Here is a 15928-nt window from a genome sequence, read left to right on the forward strand (position 1 = left end):
CCTTGACAAGCCACTGATACAACCCCATCCACAGTGAGGAAACTCCACAATAAAGAGAACTCCACTAACTGCCACAATACAGAAAGGCCACCCCAAATGCAGCAATATAAACAAGATGAAGAGACAGAGGAATTCCCAGCAGGTAAAGGAACAAGATAAATGCCCACCAAACCAAAGAAAAGAGGAAAATATAGGGAATCTACCTGATAAAGAATTCCAAATAATGATAGCGAAAATAATCCAAAATCTTGAAATAAAAATGGAATCACAGATAAATAGCCTGGAGACAAGGACTGAGAAGATGCAAGAAAGATTTAACAAGGATCTAGAAGAAATAAAAAAGAGGCAATATATAATGAATAATGCAATAAATGAGATAAAAAACATTCTGGAGGAAACAAATAGTAGAATAACGGAGGTAGAAGATAGGATTAGTGAAGTGGAAGATAGAATGGAAGAAATAAATGAATCAGAGCAGAAAAAAGAAAAATTAATTAAAAGAAATGAGGACAATCTCAGAGACCTCCAGGACAATGTTAAACACTCCAACATTCGAATCACAGGAGTTCCAGAAGAAGAAGACAAAAGAAAGACCATAAGAAAATCCTTGAGGAGATAATAGTTGAAAACCTCCCTAAAATGGGGAAGGAAATTATCACCCAAGTCCAAGAAACTCAGAGAGTCCCAAACAGGATAAACCCAAGGCAAAACACCCTAAGACACATATTAATCAAATTAACAAAGATCAAACACAAAGAACAAATATTAAAAGCAGCAAGGGAAAAACAACAAATAACACACAAGGGGATTTCCATAAGGATAACACCTGATCTTTCAATAGAAACTCTTCAGGCCAGGAGGAAATGGCAAGACATACTTAAAGTGATGAAAGAAAATAACCTACAGCCCAGATTACTGTACCCAGCAAGGATCTCATTCAAATATGAAGGAGAAATCAAAAGCTTTAGAGACAAGCAAAAGCTAGAGAATTCAGCACCACCAAACCAGCTCTCCAACAAATGCTCAAGGATATTCTCTAGACAGGAAACACAAAAGGGCATATAAACCTGAAACAAAACAGTAAAGTAAATGGCAACAGGATCACACTTATCAATAATTACCTTAAACATAAATGGGTTGAATGTCCCAACCAAAAGACAAAGACTGGCTGAGTGGATACAAAACAAGACCCCTATATATGTTGTCTACAAGAGACCCACCTCAAAACAGGGGACACATACAGACTGAAAATGAAGGGCTGGAAAAAGATATTCCATGCAAATAGAGACCAAAAGAAAGCAGGAGTAGCAATACTCATATCAGGTAAAACAGACATTAAAACAAAGCCTGTGAAAAGAGACAAAGAAGGACACTACATAATGATCAAAGGATCTATCCAAGAAGAAGATATAACAATTATAAATATATATGCACCCAACATAGGAGCACCACAATATGTAAGACAAATGCTAACAAGTATGAAAGGGGGAATTAACAACACAATAATAGTGGGAGACTTTAATACCCCACTCACACCTATGGATAGATCAACTAACAGAAAATTAACAATGAAACACAAACTTTAAATGATACAATAGACCAGTTAGACCTAATTGATATCTATAGGACATTTCACCCCAAAACAATGAATTTCACCTTTTTCTCAAGCTCACAAGGAACCTTTTCCAGGATAGATCACATCCTGGGCCATATATCTAGCCTTGGTAAATTCAAAAAAATTGAAATCATTCCAAGCATCTTTTCTGACCACAATGCAGTAAGATTAGATCTCAATTACAGGAGAAAAACTATTAAAAATTCCAACATATGGAGGCTGAACAACACGCTGCTGAATAACCTACAAATCACAGAAGAAATCAAAAAGAAATCAAAATGTGCATAGAAACAAATGAAAATGAAAACACAACAACCCAAAACCTGTGGGACACTGTAAAAGCAGTGCTAAGGGGGAAAGTTCGTAGCAATATAGGCATACCTCAAGAAACAAGAGAAAAGTCAAATAAATAACCTAACTCTACACCTAAAGCAACTAGAAAAGGAAGAAATGAAGAACCCCAGGGTTAGTAGAAGGAAAGAAATCTTAAAAATTAGGGCAGAAATAAATGCAAAAGAAACAAAAGAGACCATAGCAAAAATCAACAAAGCCAAAAGCTGGTTCTTTGAAAGGATAAATAAAATTGACAAACCATTAGCCAGACTCATCAAGAAACAAAGGGAGAAAAATCAAATCAATAAAATTAGAAATGGAAATGGAGAGATCACAACAGACAATACAGAAATACAAAGGATCATAAGAGACTACTATCGGCAATTATATGCCAATAAAATGGACAATGTGGAAGAAATGGACAAATTCTTAGAAAAGTACAACTTTCCAAAACTGAACCAGGAAGAAATAGAAAATCTTAACAGACCCATCACAAGCACGGAAATTGAAACTGTAATCAGAAATCTTCCAGCAAACAAAAGCCCAAGTCCAGACAGCTTCACAGCGGAATTCTACCAAAAATTTTGAGAAGAGCTAACACCTATCCTACTCAAACTCTTCCAGAAAATTGCAGAGGAAGGTAAACTTCCAAACTCATTCTATGAGGCCACCATCACCCTAATACCAAAACCTGACAAAGATGTCACAAAAAAAAGAAAACTACAGGCCAATATCACTGATGAACATAGATGCAAAAATCCTTAACAAAATTCTAGCAATCAGAATCCAACAACACATTAAAAAGATCATACACCATGACCAAGTGGCCTTTATCCCAGGGATGCAAGGATTCTTCAATATCCACAAATCAATCAATGTAATACATCACATTAACAAATTGAAAAATAAAAGCCATATGATTATCTCAATAGGTGCAAAGAAAGCCTTTGAGAAAATTCAACATCCATTTATGATAAAAGCTCTCCAGAAAGCAGGAATAGAAGGAACATACCTCAACATAAGAAAAGTTATATATGACAAATCCACAGCAAACATTATCCTCAATGGTGAAAAATTGAAAGCATTTCCCCTAAAGTCAGGAACAAGACAAGGGTGCCCACTTTCACTGCTACTATTCAACATAGTTCTGGAAGTTTTGGCCACAGCAATCAGAGCAGAAAAAGAAATAAAAAGAATCCAAATTGGAAAAGAAGAAGTAAAACTCCCACTGTTTGCAGATGACATGATCCTCTACATAGAAAACCCTAAAGACTCCACCAGAAAATTACTAGAACTAATCAATGAATATAGTAAAGTTGCAGGTTATAAAATCAACACACAGAAATCCCTAGCATTCCTATACACTAATAATGAGAAAATAGAGAAATTAAGGAAACAATTCCATTCACCATTGCAACGAAAAGAATAAAATACTTAGGAATATATCTACCTAAAGAAACTAAAGACCTATATATAGAAAACTATAACACTGGTGAAAGAAATCAAAGAGGACACTAATAGATGGAGAAATATACCATGTTCATGGATAGAAAGAATCAATATAGTGGAAATGAGTGTACTATCCAAAGCAATCTATAGATTCAATGCAATCCCTATCAAGCTACCAACGGTATTTTTCACAGAGCTAGAAAAATTAATTTCAAGATTTGTATGGAAATACAAAAACCTCAAATAGCCAAAGCAATCTTGAGAAAGAGGAATGGAATTGGAGGAATCAACCTGCCTGACTTCAGGCTTTACTACAAAGCCACAGTCATCAAGACAGTATGGTACTGGCACAAAGACAGAAATACAGATCAATGGAACAAAACAGAAAGCCCAGAGATAAATCCACACACCTATGGACACCTTATCTTTGACAAAGGAGGCAAGAATATACAGTGGAGAAAAGAAAACCTCTTTAACAAGTGGTGCTGGGAAAACTGGTCAACCACTTGTAAAAGAATGAAATTAGAACACTTTCTAACACCATACACAAAAATAAACTCAAAATGGATTAAAGATCTAAATGTAAGACCAGAAACTATAAAACTCTTCGAGGAGAATACAGGCAAAACACTCTCCAACATAAATCACAGCAGGATCCTCTATGACCCATGTCCCAGAATACAGGAAATAAAAGCAAAAATAAACAAATGGGATCTAATTAAAATTAAAAGCTTCTTCACACCAAAAGAAACTATAAGCAAGGTGAAAAGACAGCCTTCTGAATGGGAGAAAATAATAGCAAATGAAGCAACTGACAAACAACTAATCTCAAAAATATACAAGCAACTTGTGTAGCTCAAGTCCAGAAAAATAAACGATCCAATCAAAAAATGGGCCAAAGAACTAAATAGACATTTCTCCAAAGAAGACATAGAGATGGCTAACAAACACATGAAAAGATGCTCAACATCACTCATTATCAGAGAAATGCAAATCAAAACCACAATGAGGTACCATTTCACGCTAGTCAGAATGGCTGCAATCCAAAAGTCTACAAGCAATAAATGCTGGAGAGGGTGTGGAGAAAAGGGAACCCTCTTACACTGTTGGTGGGAATGCAAACTAGTACAGTCACTATGGAGAACATTGTGGAGATTCCTTAAAAAACTGGAAATAGAACTGCCTTATGACCCAGCAATCCCACTGCTGGGCATACACACCGAGGAAACCAGAATTGAAAGAGATACGTGTACCCCAATGTTCACTGCAGCACTGTTTATAATAGCCAGGATATGGAAGCAACCTAGATGCACATCAGCAGATGAATGGATAAGAAAGCTGTGGTATACACAATGGAGTATTACTCAGCCATTAAAAAGAATACATTTGAATCAGTTCTAATGAGGTGGATGAAATTGGAGCCGATTATACAGAATGAATGAAGTAAGCCAGAAAGAAAAACACCACTACAGTATACTAATGCATGTATATGGAATTTAGAAAGATGGTAACAATAACCCTGTATGCAAGACAGCAAAAGAGACACAGATGTATAGAACAGTATTTTGGACTCTGTGGGAGAGGGAGAGAGTGGGATGATTTGGAAGAATGGCATGGAAACATGTATAATATCATATAAGAAATGAATCACCAGTCCAGGTTTGATGCAGGATACAGGATGCTTGGGGCTGGTACACTGGGATGACCCAGAGGGATGGTATGGGGACAGAGGTGGGAGGGGGGTTCAGAATTGGGAACACGTGTACAACCGTGGCAGATTCATGTTGATGTATGGCAAAACCAATACAATATTGTAAAGTAATTAACCTCTAATTAAAATAAATAAATTTATATAAAAAATAAATAAATTTAAATTTTAAAAAAAGTGGCAATGAACCTTTAAGATAGCCCATTGATACAGGAAAGTTCACTGTATCTCCATTTTACATATAAGAAAATTTAGGCACGTATGGACAAATAACTCTCTTGTGGTCATTTTTCTAGTCAATGTTAAAGCCCAGGTCTCCAAAACTGGATGACAATTTTCACCCAGGTAACAGGCACACTTTTCAGAAGTGCAACCAAATAACACTGGCTCATCTGAACAGGTACTTTCAATCATTCAGTTCAGTTCAGTTGCTCAGTTGTGTCCGACTGTTTGTGACCCCATGAATCGCAGCACACCAGGCCTCCCTGTCCATCACCAACTCCTGGAGTTCATTCAGATTCACGTCCATCGGGTCAGTGATGCCATCCAGCCATCTCATCCTCGGTCGTCCCCTTCTCCTCCTGCCCCCAATCCCTCCAGCATCAAAGTCTTTTCCAATGAGTCAACTCTTCGCATGAGGTGGTCAAAATACTGGAGTTTCAGCTTTCGCATCATTCCTTCCAAAGAAATCCCAGGGCTGATCTCCTTCAAAATGGACTGGCTGGATCTCCTTGCAGTCCAAGGGACTCTCAAGAGTCTTCTCCAACACCACAGTTCAAAAGCATCAATTCTTCAGCACTCAGCCTTCTTCACAGTCCAGCTCTCACATCCATACATGACTACTGGAAAAACAGAGTCACTAATTTAAATATCTAAAATTGTTTTCTTCCTACTTTGAGTTTTACATGTAGTGTTTGTGGTGACCTAGCTTGAATTTAGCTTGATCTTTCTAATAGATTGATGTGACTTGGCTTAGGGTTTGCTATGGTCAAAAAAAAAGTTAATATGTTAACTGATACAAAACACTATGCCAAAAATCTATATAAGTGCTGAGTATGCATTATTTCACCTCATCTTGGCCTAAGACTTGTGTATTATTATGGCTAATGAATCTGCCTCCAATGCAGGAGACACAGGAGATGCAGGTTTGATCTCTGGCTGGAGAAGAACCCCTGGAGAAGGAAATGGCAATCCACTGCAATATTCTTGCCTGGAAAATCCCATTGACAAGAAGACTGGCAGGTTATAGGTCATGGGATCACAAAGAGTTGGGTATGACTGAGCAAAAGGCACATGAGTATTATTACTAGTTGCCTTTTATACACAAGGACATTGAGGCCCAGAAAAATTCAGTAACATATTGAAAATTGTATTATTCCAAGTAGAGGTAGATGATTAATCTGGTTGCACATGCTTCCAGATCAAAAATTTTACTGCTCTCTGATATATTTGTAGATGTAATAGATGCTCTTGAGAAGACTCTTGAGGTCCCTTGGACACACTGAGATCAAACCAGTTAATCTTAAAGGAAATCAATCCTGAATACTCTTTGGAAGGACTGATGCTGAAGCTCCAATACTTTGGCCACCTGATGCCAACAGCTGACTCATTGGAAAAAGATCCTGATGCTGGGAAAGAATGAAGGCAGAAGAAGAAGAGGGCAACAGAGGATGACATAGTTGGATGGCGTAACCGATTCAATGGAAATGAACTTGGGCAACCTCTGGGAGATGGTGAGGGACGAGGATGCCTGGTATTGCGAAGAGTCAGACACAACTTGGTGACTAAACAGTAACGCCACCAGATGCTCTCAATAATCTGGGGGCAGTGAGTCTGGAACTTGTTTATCAAAGAGTAGTCCCATGTTGACTTAATGAATTGCATCTCCTTGGGGAATGTTGCCAAAAATTTGAGGTTCACACTGTATTAATTTCCTATTGATGCTGCTATAAATTATTACAAACTCAGTAGTTTCAGACAACACACATTTATTCTTTTTTTCTAGAGTTCAGAGCTCTGAAGTCAGTTTCACTGGACCAAAACCAAGGTGCCAGCATGGCTGTGCTCCTTCAGGAAGCTTTCAGGGGAAAATCCATTTTCTTGATTATTCCAACCTCTGAACTGCATTTCTTGCATTTCTTGACTAACAACCCCTTCCTGCAGCTTCAGAGCCAGCAGCATAGCATCTTTAAATCTTCGTTTCATTGTAAATCACTTTCTGCTCTTCTGTCTCTAAAGTAAAATCTCCTTCTGCTGCCTTCTTACAGAACCATGGTGATTACATTCAGAGCCCACCTGGCTAATATGGGAAAATCAATCTCTCCATCTCAAGATCCTGAATCACATCTATAAAATCTCTGTTACCATATGAAGTAACATTCTTTGGTTTTGGGGATGAGGATGCAGATATCTTGGGGAGCTGTTATCCAGCCTATAACATATGCCTAAAAATAGCACCTATTTGTGCGAGCCCATAATTTCCAAAATTGTCATAAAGGTGAGCACAGAAAGATCTTTTAAAAAGGGGACTTCCCATGTGGTGCAGTGGTAAAGAATTTGCCTGCCTATGCAGGAGACGCAAGAGACACAGGTTTGATCCCTGGGTTGGGAAGATCCCGAGTAGAAAATGGCAGCCCACTCCAATATTCTTGCCTGGAAAAATTCCATGGACAGAAGAGCCTGGTGGGCTACAGTCCATGGGTTCACAAAGAGTCGGACACAACTGAGTGATTGAGCACACATACACAGATTTTAAGCAGCTGTGCAGAAGTCCTTTTCTGACATGTGCAAAACATTGCTAAACATCTCTGCAAAGTGAAGTTTCACAGGAGAAAGAGAGATGGTGACAGTATTACTTCTTAACCTTATTGTTTCCTGTCAACTCTTAAAAATACAAATCCAAAGATGTTTCCATTTTAGCTTTCTTCATCATAATATGTAGAATTGTGCTATATCAAACAGTACATATGACATAAACCAATTTAAAAAAATGAATGAGACTGAAATGATTTCATGTCACTGTTTCATCTGCTTGGATACAGTCAATGTATTTTTCTTCTGGTGAGCAGCTTTTTTTTTGCAAAAAAGACCTATGAACACATATAATTTGAAAGTATTTTAGCAGAGGAGCTTCTGTACTTGTAACAGGAAACTTGTAAGACACATATTGCAAAGATGTAGACTGATTATAATACTTGAGATCTTCTCAGGCAAACAAAACATGATGCTTCTACAATCTATCAAGAAATGCATAATTTATCTTAAACCATCTTGCTTCCATATAGGACTTTTACATGGTACAGTTATGCTATGTCAAGTGATCCCTATAGATATTTTGGATATAGGTAGAACAAGTATTATACCAGTTTTGAAAAAAAAAAAAAAAGGCTATTCAGAGACAGAGAAAATCAGTTTAGTTTTCACCCAAGTTTTCTGAGCTAGTTGCATCCAGAGAAAGGCCAGAACACAGATCTTGCTGTTCCTAGTTCTATATTCTCTGTTTGAAACTTTCATCCTACTTAAGCCACACTGATGTAACTTTATTTACTACATATTTTTCTAGAGTAATTTAAAGATGTTTACTCGTGTTAAAGGAACTGGAAGCTCTATTATTACACAGGTAGAAACAAAGACTCATAATTCAATGTGTTCAATACAGATATTCACTTGGTCTTTTAATCCATATTTTATATATTTAGGGTATTCAACTTATTTATAAGCTTCAACTCAAATATAAACTTCTCAGGAAATCTTACTCTGTTCAATTTTTTTCTATCAAACTTATAGTACTATAAACTAGGTAGCTTGTGTGTGAGTGTGTGTGCATATATGAATAAAGCTGCCACTCCAGTCCTCTTGCCTAGAAAATCCCATGGGCGGAGGAGCCTGGCAGGCTGCAGTCCATGGGGTCACTAAGAGTTGGACACGACTGAGCGACTTCACTTTAACTTTTCATTTTCACGCACTGGAGAAGGAAATGGCAACCCACTCCAGTGTTCTTGCCTGGAGAATCCCAGGGACTGGGGAGCCTGGTGGGCTACCTACCGTCTATGGGGTCGCATAGAGTCGGACACCACTGAAGCGACTTAGCAGCAGCAGCAGCGGCAGGGAGTAAGGAACCTGGCGCCAATGTGGGAAAGCCAAGTTCAATTCCTGGCTTGGGAAGATCTTCTGGAAAAGGGAATGACTACCCAATCCATTATTCCTGCCTGGAGAATTCCATGAACAGAGGAGCTTGGTGGGCTATAGTCCATTGTATCACAAACAGCTGGACACAACTGAACAAATATCACTTTCTCATATATATATATAATTTGTTTGTTGTCTATGCCCCTATGCTAAAGGCAATTTCTATGAAGGCAGTGATTTTTGTACCTTTATTTATCCCAGTGCCTAGAATTGAACCTGACCCACAATAAGTGAAAGTGTTAGTTGCTCAGTCATACCTGACTCTTTGTGACCCCATGGACTGTAGCCCACCAGGCTCCTCTGACCATGGAATTCTCCAGGCATCTTCCCAACTTCCCCTGCATTGTGGGCAAATTCTTTAATGTCTCAGTCACCAGGATCCATAATATGTACTCAATAAAATTTGTTTAAAAAATGAATTAAAAATTTCAAATTCTTCTACAGATTCAACGCAATCCTTATCAAATTACCAATGGCATTTTTCACAGAACTAGAATAAAAAATATTAAAATTTTGTATGGAGACACAAAAGACTCCAAATGGCCAAAACAAACTTGAGAAAGAAAAACAGAGCTGGAGGAATCAGGCTACCTGACTCCAGGCAATACTATAAGGCTACAGTCATCAAAACAGCATGGTATTGGCACAAAGAAAGAAACAGAGATTACTGAAATAGGATAGAAAGCCCTGAAATAGGACCCTGAAATAGGAATAAAACCACACATCTATGTTCAATTAATCTACAACAAAGGAGGCAAGACTATACAATGAAGAAAAGACAGCCTCTTCAATAAGTGGTGCTGGGTAAACTGCACAGCTACATGTAAGAAAACAATTTTTAGAACATTCTCTAACAGCATACACATAAATAATCTCTAAATGGGTTAAAGGTAAATTGGAACACTATAAAACTCTAAGGGGGGAAAAAAAACCATTTGCAAACCACGTGACCCACAAGAGAGTAATAGGCAAAATTTACAAACAGCTTATGTAGTTCAGTATAAAAAAAAAAAAAGCCCAATCAAAAAATGGGCAGAAGATATAAACAGACATTTCTCCAAAGAAGACATACAGATGGCCAACAGGCACAGGAAAAGATGCTCAACATTGCTAATAACTAGAGAACTACAAATCAAAACTACAATGAGATATCACTTCACACCAGTCAGAAAGACCATCATCAAAAAGTTTACAAACAATAAGTGCTGGAGAGGAGTCAGGTGGAAGTGTAAATTGGTAAATCCACTATGGGTAATAGTATGGAGCTTCCTTACAAAACTAAAATTAGAACTATCATATGATCCAGCAATCCCACTCCTAAGCATGTATCAGAGAAAACCCTAATTTAAAAAGATACATGCACCTCAGTGTTCATTGCAGCCAAGAGGAAGCAACCTAAATCTTCATAATACATGAATGGATAGATAAGGTATGATGCATATATGCAATGGAATATTAGTTAGCCGTTAAAAAGAATGAAATAGTGCCATTTGTAGCAACATGGATGGGCCTGGAGACTATCATACTAAGTGAAGTAAGTCAGATGGAGAAAGACAAATATATGATATCGCTTATACACATCTAAAATGGATATAAATTAACTTATTTTGAAAACAGAAACAGACTCAATGACTTAGAAAATGAAATCATGGTTACCAGAAGAGAGCTGGAGTCAGGGAGGATAGATTGGGAGCGTGAGACTGACATGTACTCATGTCAATATATTTAAAATAGATAATGAATAAGGACCTACTGCATAGCACAGGGAACTGTGCAATAACTTAAATGGGAAAAGAATTTGAAAAAGAAGAGAAACAAATGCACAACTGAATCATACTGCTGTATTCCTGAAACTAACCTCACACTGATAGCTAGCTATACTCCAATACACAATAAAAATTAAATAAAATTATTTTATTAACTAGAAGGTTCTAATTATTATCAAAACAAATGAGTCTGATTTTGATAGAAAAAAAATAGCTATGAAGATATTCTTTTAGAGTATTTTACTCTTAAATGACAACTTTCGTATAATTCATTCCCATTGTGCAAATAAGGAAACTTCGGCTCACAGAAATAAAATGATATATGCACGATCAGTCACCCAATAGTTTGGCTATTATAATATTTATGAGATATCACACATAGGAAATGTACATTTGGATATAACATATATAACTATACATTGAGATATGGATATAAACGGGCCCTCCTTCTCTAACTGTAGCTGATCAATGATTAAGAAATTCACGGCTCTAGGGGATCTTTTACCTCTTCTACATCTACATAAAGGGCAGGATTCATTCTCCTATTGAAATGTAAGAGATAAAAGAGTATGGCAGCCTAGGGGGGTATTTCTGTCAATATTTACCAGGGAATAATATGTACTTCCTTTGGATCATGCTCACCTCCATCGCCCCAGCTATGCTTCACTGTTTAGATTCTCTTGGGGATAATTATTTGAAACAGAACAGAGGTAATTCAGTCAACGCTCATCTCAACCCCAGTCACACAGCTGAACTGAGACTCAGCATTAGACACTAATTCTTATCTTCTCAGGAAAAACAGAACAAAATGCTCCATTTGCTAAGGATGTCCACACTGATTAATCTCCTCTCATGTTGTGGTTAGGTCTGGAGAAAAACATACAGCCATATTTGCATAATTGTTTATAAACTCATCCTAGTCCTCAGTGAGTGCATATATACACAAAGATTTCATTCAGCTGAGATTAATACTGTCCAGACTGATAGCAGAAGAAGTTAAATCACCCATATAGGGCAACCGCGTTCCTCAAGGGGCAACAGAAAGACCTATATTCTTCATTTGATTCCACTCCAAGTAAAGGACAGTTTTGTGGAATCCTGTGGCTGATGAAGAGACTTGACAGTTATCAATTCCCAAGGATTTAATAAACTCATTTACATAATTCAGTAACTGAACAAAAAGCAAATTAGGTATTATGTGTCTCACAGAACTATTGAGGAAATTTTGGCTCAGAGAGTATATTAAAAAGCAGAGACACCACTTTGCCAACAAAGGTTCATGTGGTCAAAGCTATGGTTTTTTCAGTAGTCATGTGCAATTGTGAGAGTTGGACAATAAAGAAGGCTGAGCCCCAAAGAATTGATGCTTTTGAATTGTGTTGCTGGAGAAGACTCTTAAGAGTCCCTTGGACTGCAAGATCAAACCAGAAAATCCTAAAGGAAATCAACCCTGAATAGTCATTGGAAGGACTGATGCTGAAGCTGAAGCTCCAATACTTCGGCCACCTGATGTGAAGAGCCAATTCACTGGAAAAGATCCAGATGCTGGGGAAGATTGAGGGCAGGAAGGGAAGGGGATGACAGAAGATGAGATGGATGGATGGCATCACTGACTCAATGTACATGAATCTGAGCAAACACTAGGAGATAGTGAAGGACAAGGAAGCCTGGTATGCTGCAGTCCATGGGGCTGCAAAGAGTTGGACATGACTTAGCAACTGAACAATAATGATTTACACCAAGACTTGAGTGAAGATCAAACTCCAAAATATTTATACTACATCTCAATGCCAATCTATTTTTTTCTAAATCCATGTATGCTTTTAAGGAAGGGAAGAGGGTCTGGAGAAATGAACATATGCAGTCTCTGCCTTAGAGTAAATATTCAATAAACATGGAACTGTAATGTTTTAAAAGAACTTCAAATTTTTTTTGGGGGGGGGAATATATTTATTAAGCACTCATGGTGCTTCTATTTCCTATAGCACATAGCAGGCAGAGAATAGTCATCTCTCAGTGCTTTTGGGAGTACTTAGGTTCCTTAGGACTAGAACACAAACAAACAACAGACAAATACAAAATGCTAAAAAGGTGTTTTTATTTTATCCAAGATGTACAATGCAAGGGAGAAGTTAAGTGGCTAGAATTCAGTGATACATGTTCATGTTAATATTCTAGAAATTTGCTGAAAACGTTCTTCCTTTTTAGAGACTCCTGTGCTCAGATCATACTAGAGTCTCTAAATAAGAGGGAGAAGCTTGTGAAGTTCTCATTTGCAAATTGAGCCTGGGAAATGGCTTGACCCAGTGAGTGGAAGCCAGTGAATGTGATCATGTTGCAGTCAGAGACTAGGAGAGGAAGATGTCTGAGGCTTTCATTACTCACCTGGCTTCTTCTGCCTGGATCAGGGGGTTACTGAATTCAACCATGAGTAGGAGTAATGAAAACCTAGACCACAGAAAGACCATTATTGAAGAGCTACCCCCTGTACCACCAATACCACTGGCATCACCTATAAACCACATTAATGGCCCCCGGTGCAGCATTCACATCAGTAAACATATCAACACAACCAAAAAGGCAGGTAAATGAGATTAGTGAAAACTGCTATAGAGAAAGTATAATAGATTGATGTGGTAGTAATCTGGGACGGGGTAAATGTTTTAGCGAGTGGTCTTGGGCAAAGCTCTCTCGGTAGTTGATACTTCGTCTTGAACCATTACAAGGAGCTAGCTGTGAAATCTGGGAGATGAATTTTCTAATGGAGCCTTAACATATACAAAATCCCTGAGTTGGATGTAAGCACAATGTATGTGAAATACAGAAATACGAGTATTGCAACAAAGGCAGAAGATGGAAAAAGGTTAGTGCTGAAAAGGTGGGTTATGGTAAGGGCAGGTTTACTCCAATTCCAATGGGCTTTGTTGGAGGGATTTAAACAAAGAAGATATAGGATACGGCTTACACTTTGTAAACAGATTGCTAAACATAAAATGCAGTAAATTATTGAAAGGCGGAAATGGAAGGGCAGTGTCCATGACCAATAGAGGGAAAAAAAAAAACAAAAAACAACACTTATTTAGGAGACTTGGTCAATTCTGGTCAAGGCAGTAGGCAACTGAAGAGTGAAAGATTCATAGGACTTCAACTTCAGTCCAAGTATAACATGTCAAATGAGCCTTAGGTTTCTATTACCTTTCTTTACATGCTATGAAACATTTGTATCATGACATATATGTGCCTTGAACCCAGCCACGAATCTACATGGGACTGTAATATGCACATGCTAACGTCCATGCACATGGAAAGCAGGAGAGTAATATATGGAGTGAAACAGAAAGGGAAAATTTTAGCCACTTTTAAAAGATTGGAATATAATCACTTTCCAATGTTGAGTTAGTTTCTGCTGTACAACAGAGCAAGGAGCTGAGCTCCTTGTGTTATACAGCAAGCTCCCACCAGCTATTTCACACATGGTAGTGTATTTATACCAAACCAAATCTCCCAGTTTGCCCCATCCTTCCCTCACTCCCATGTCCACATGTCCAGTCTCTCCATCTACATTTCCAATCCTGCCTGGGAAATAGGTTCACCTGTATCATGCTTTTAGATTCCACATATATACGTTAATATACAATATTTGTTTTTCTCTTTGACTTTGTACAGCAAAGAAAACCATAAACAAGACAAAAAGCAGTCCTCAGAATGTGAGAAAATATTTGCAAATGAAGCAATGGACAAAGGATTTATCTCCAAAATACATAAACAGTCCGTGGAGCTCAAAATAAAAACAAACAAAAAATCCAATCAAAAAAAAAAAAAAAAAGAGGGTGGAAGAACTCAATAGACATCTTTCCAAAGACGACATACAGATGGCCAACAGGCACATGAAAAGATGCTCAACATCACTAATTATTAGAGAAATGCAAATCAAAACTGCAGTGAGATACTGCCTTACAGGAGTCAGAATGGCCATTATCAAAAAAATCTACAAACAATAAATGCTGGAGAGGATGTGGAGACCAGCCGCTTCTTTTTTGTCTTGAAAGAGCTTTAGATGGAACTGTGTCAGTGGGGGTGGGGTGGGGTCTTAGAGAGCTACAATAAAAAGCAAGCAATGTGGAAGTACTGTGAGAAAAGGGAAACAAAGAATAGCAACGAGGTTGGGGAGAGGAAAAGAGGAAAGAATCAAAATGTATGTGACAGAAGACATGATGGAGACCTAGAGCAACAGATTTAAGAATCCCCATCTAATCCTAAAATAACACCTCACGGGAATCCCGGCTGTCTGAGTGTGGAATACTACTAACAAGAGCCATTATTTTCTGTGTATTTTTTTTTAAATATGAAAGACATTGTGTTAAGTGTTTTTTATGCCAGATGGGGAAACTGAGATTTTGAGAGGTAATCCAACATGTCCAAAGCACCGCAGCTATTAATTTTAATTTTCCAACACAAAATTTCAATCCAGATCTGTCCAATCACAAACCACTCTTCTCACTGTGAATTAGATGTGCGTATTCTTGAACTGTGCATGAATGGCATTGCATAGCATGAAACCTTTCATGCCTGGCACACTTCCTCAATATTTCCACAGCTTTGCATATTCCTTCTCATTGCTATATAATATTCCCCTTTATAACACATTCTAAGGTTGATGGACACTTGGGCTCTTCCAAGTTGTATTATCACAAGTCATGCTTCTATGAACTTGCCCGTTTGAATCTTTTGGTGCACATGCTCACTTTTTTCTGTTGGTACACACTTAGCAGTGGAATTGCTGGATCATAGGGAGAAGGAAATGGCAACCCACTCCAGTGTTCTTGCCTAGAGAATCCCAGGGATGGGGTCGCACAGAGTCGGACACGA

Source organism: Ovis aries, chromosome 2, assembly GCF_016772045.2.
Source record: "Ovis aries strain OAR_USU_Benz2616 breed Rambouillet chromosome 2, ARS-UI_Ramb_v3.0, whole genome shotgun sequence".
Lineage (NCBI taxonomy): Eukaryota > Metazoa > Chordata > Mammalia > Artiodactyla > Bovidae > Ovis > Ovis aries.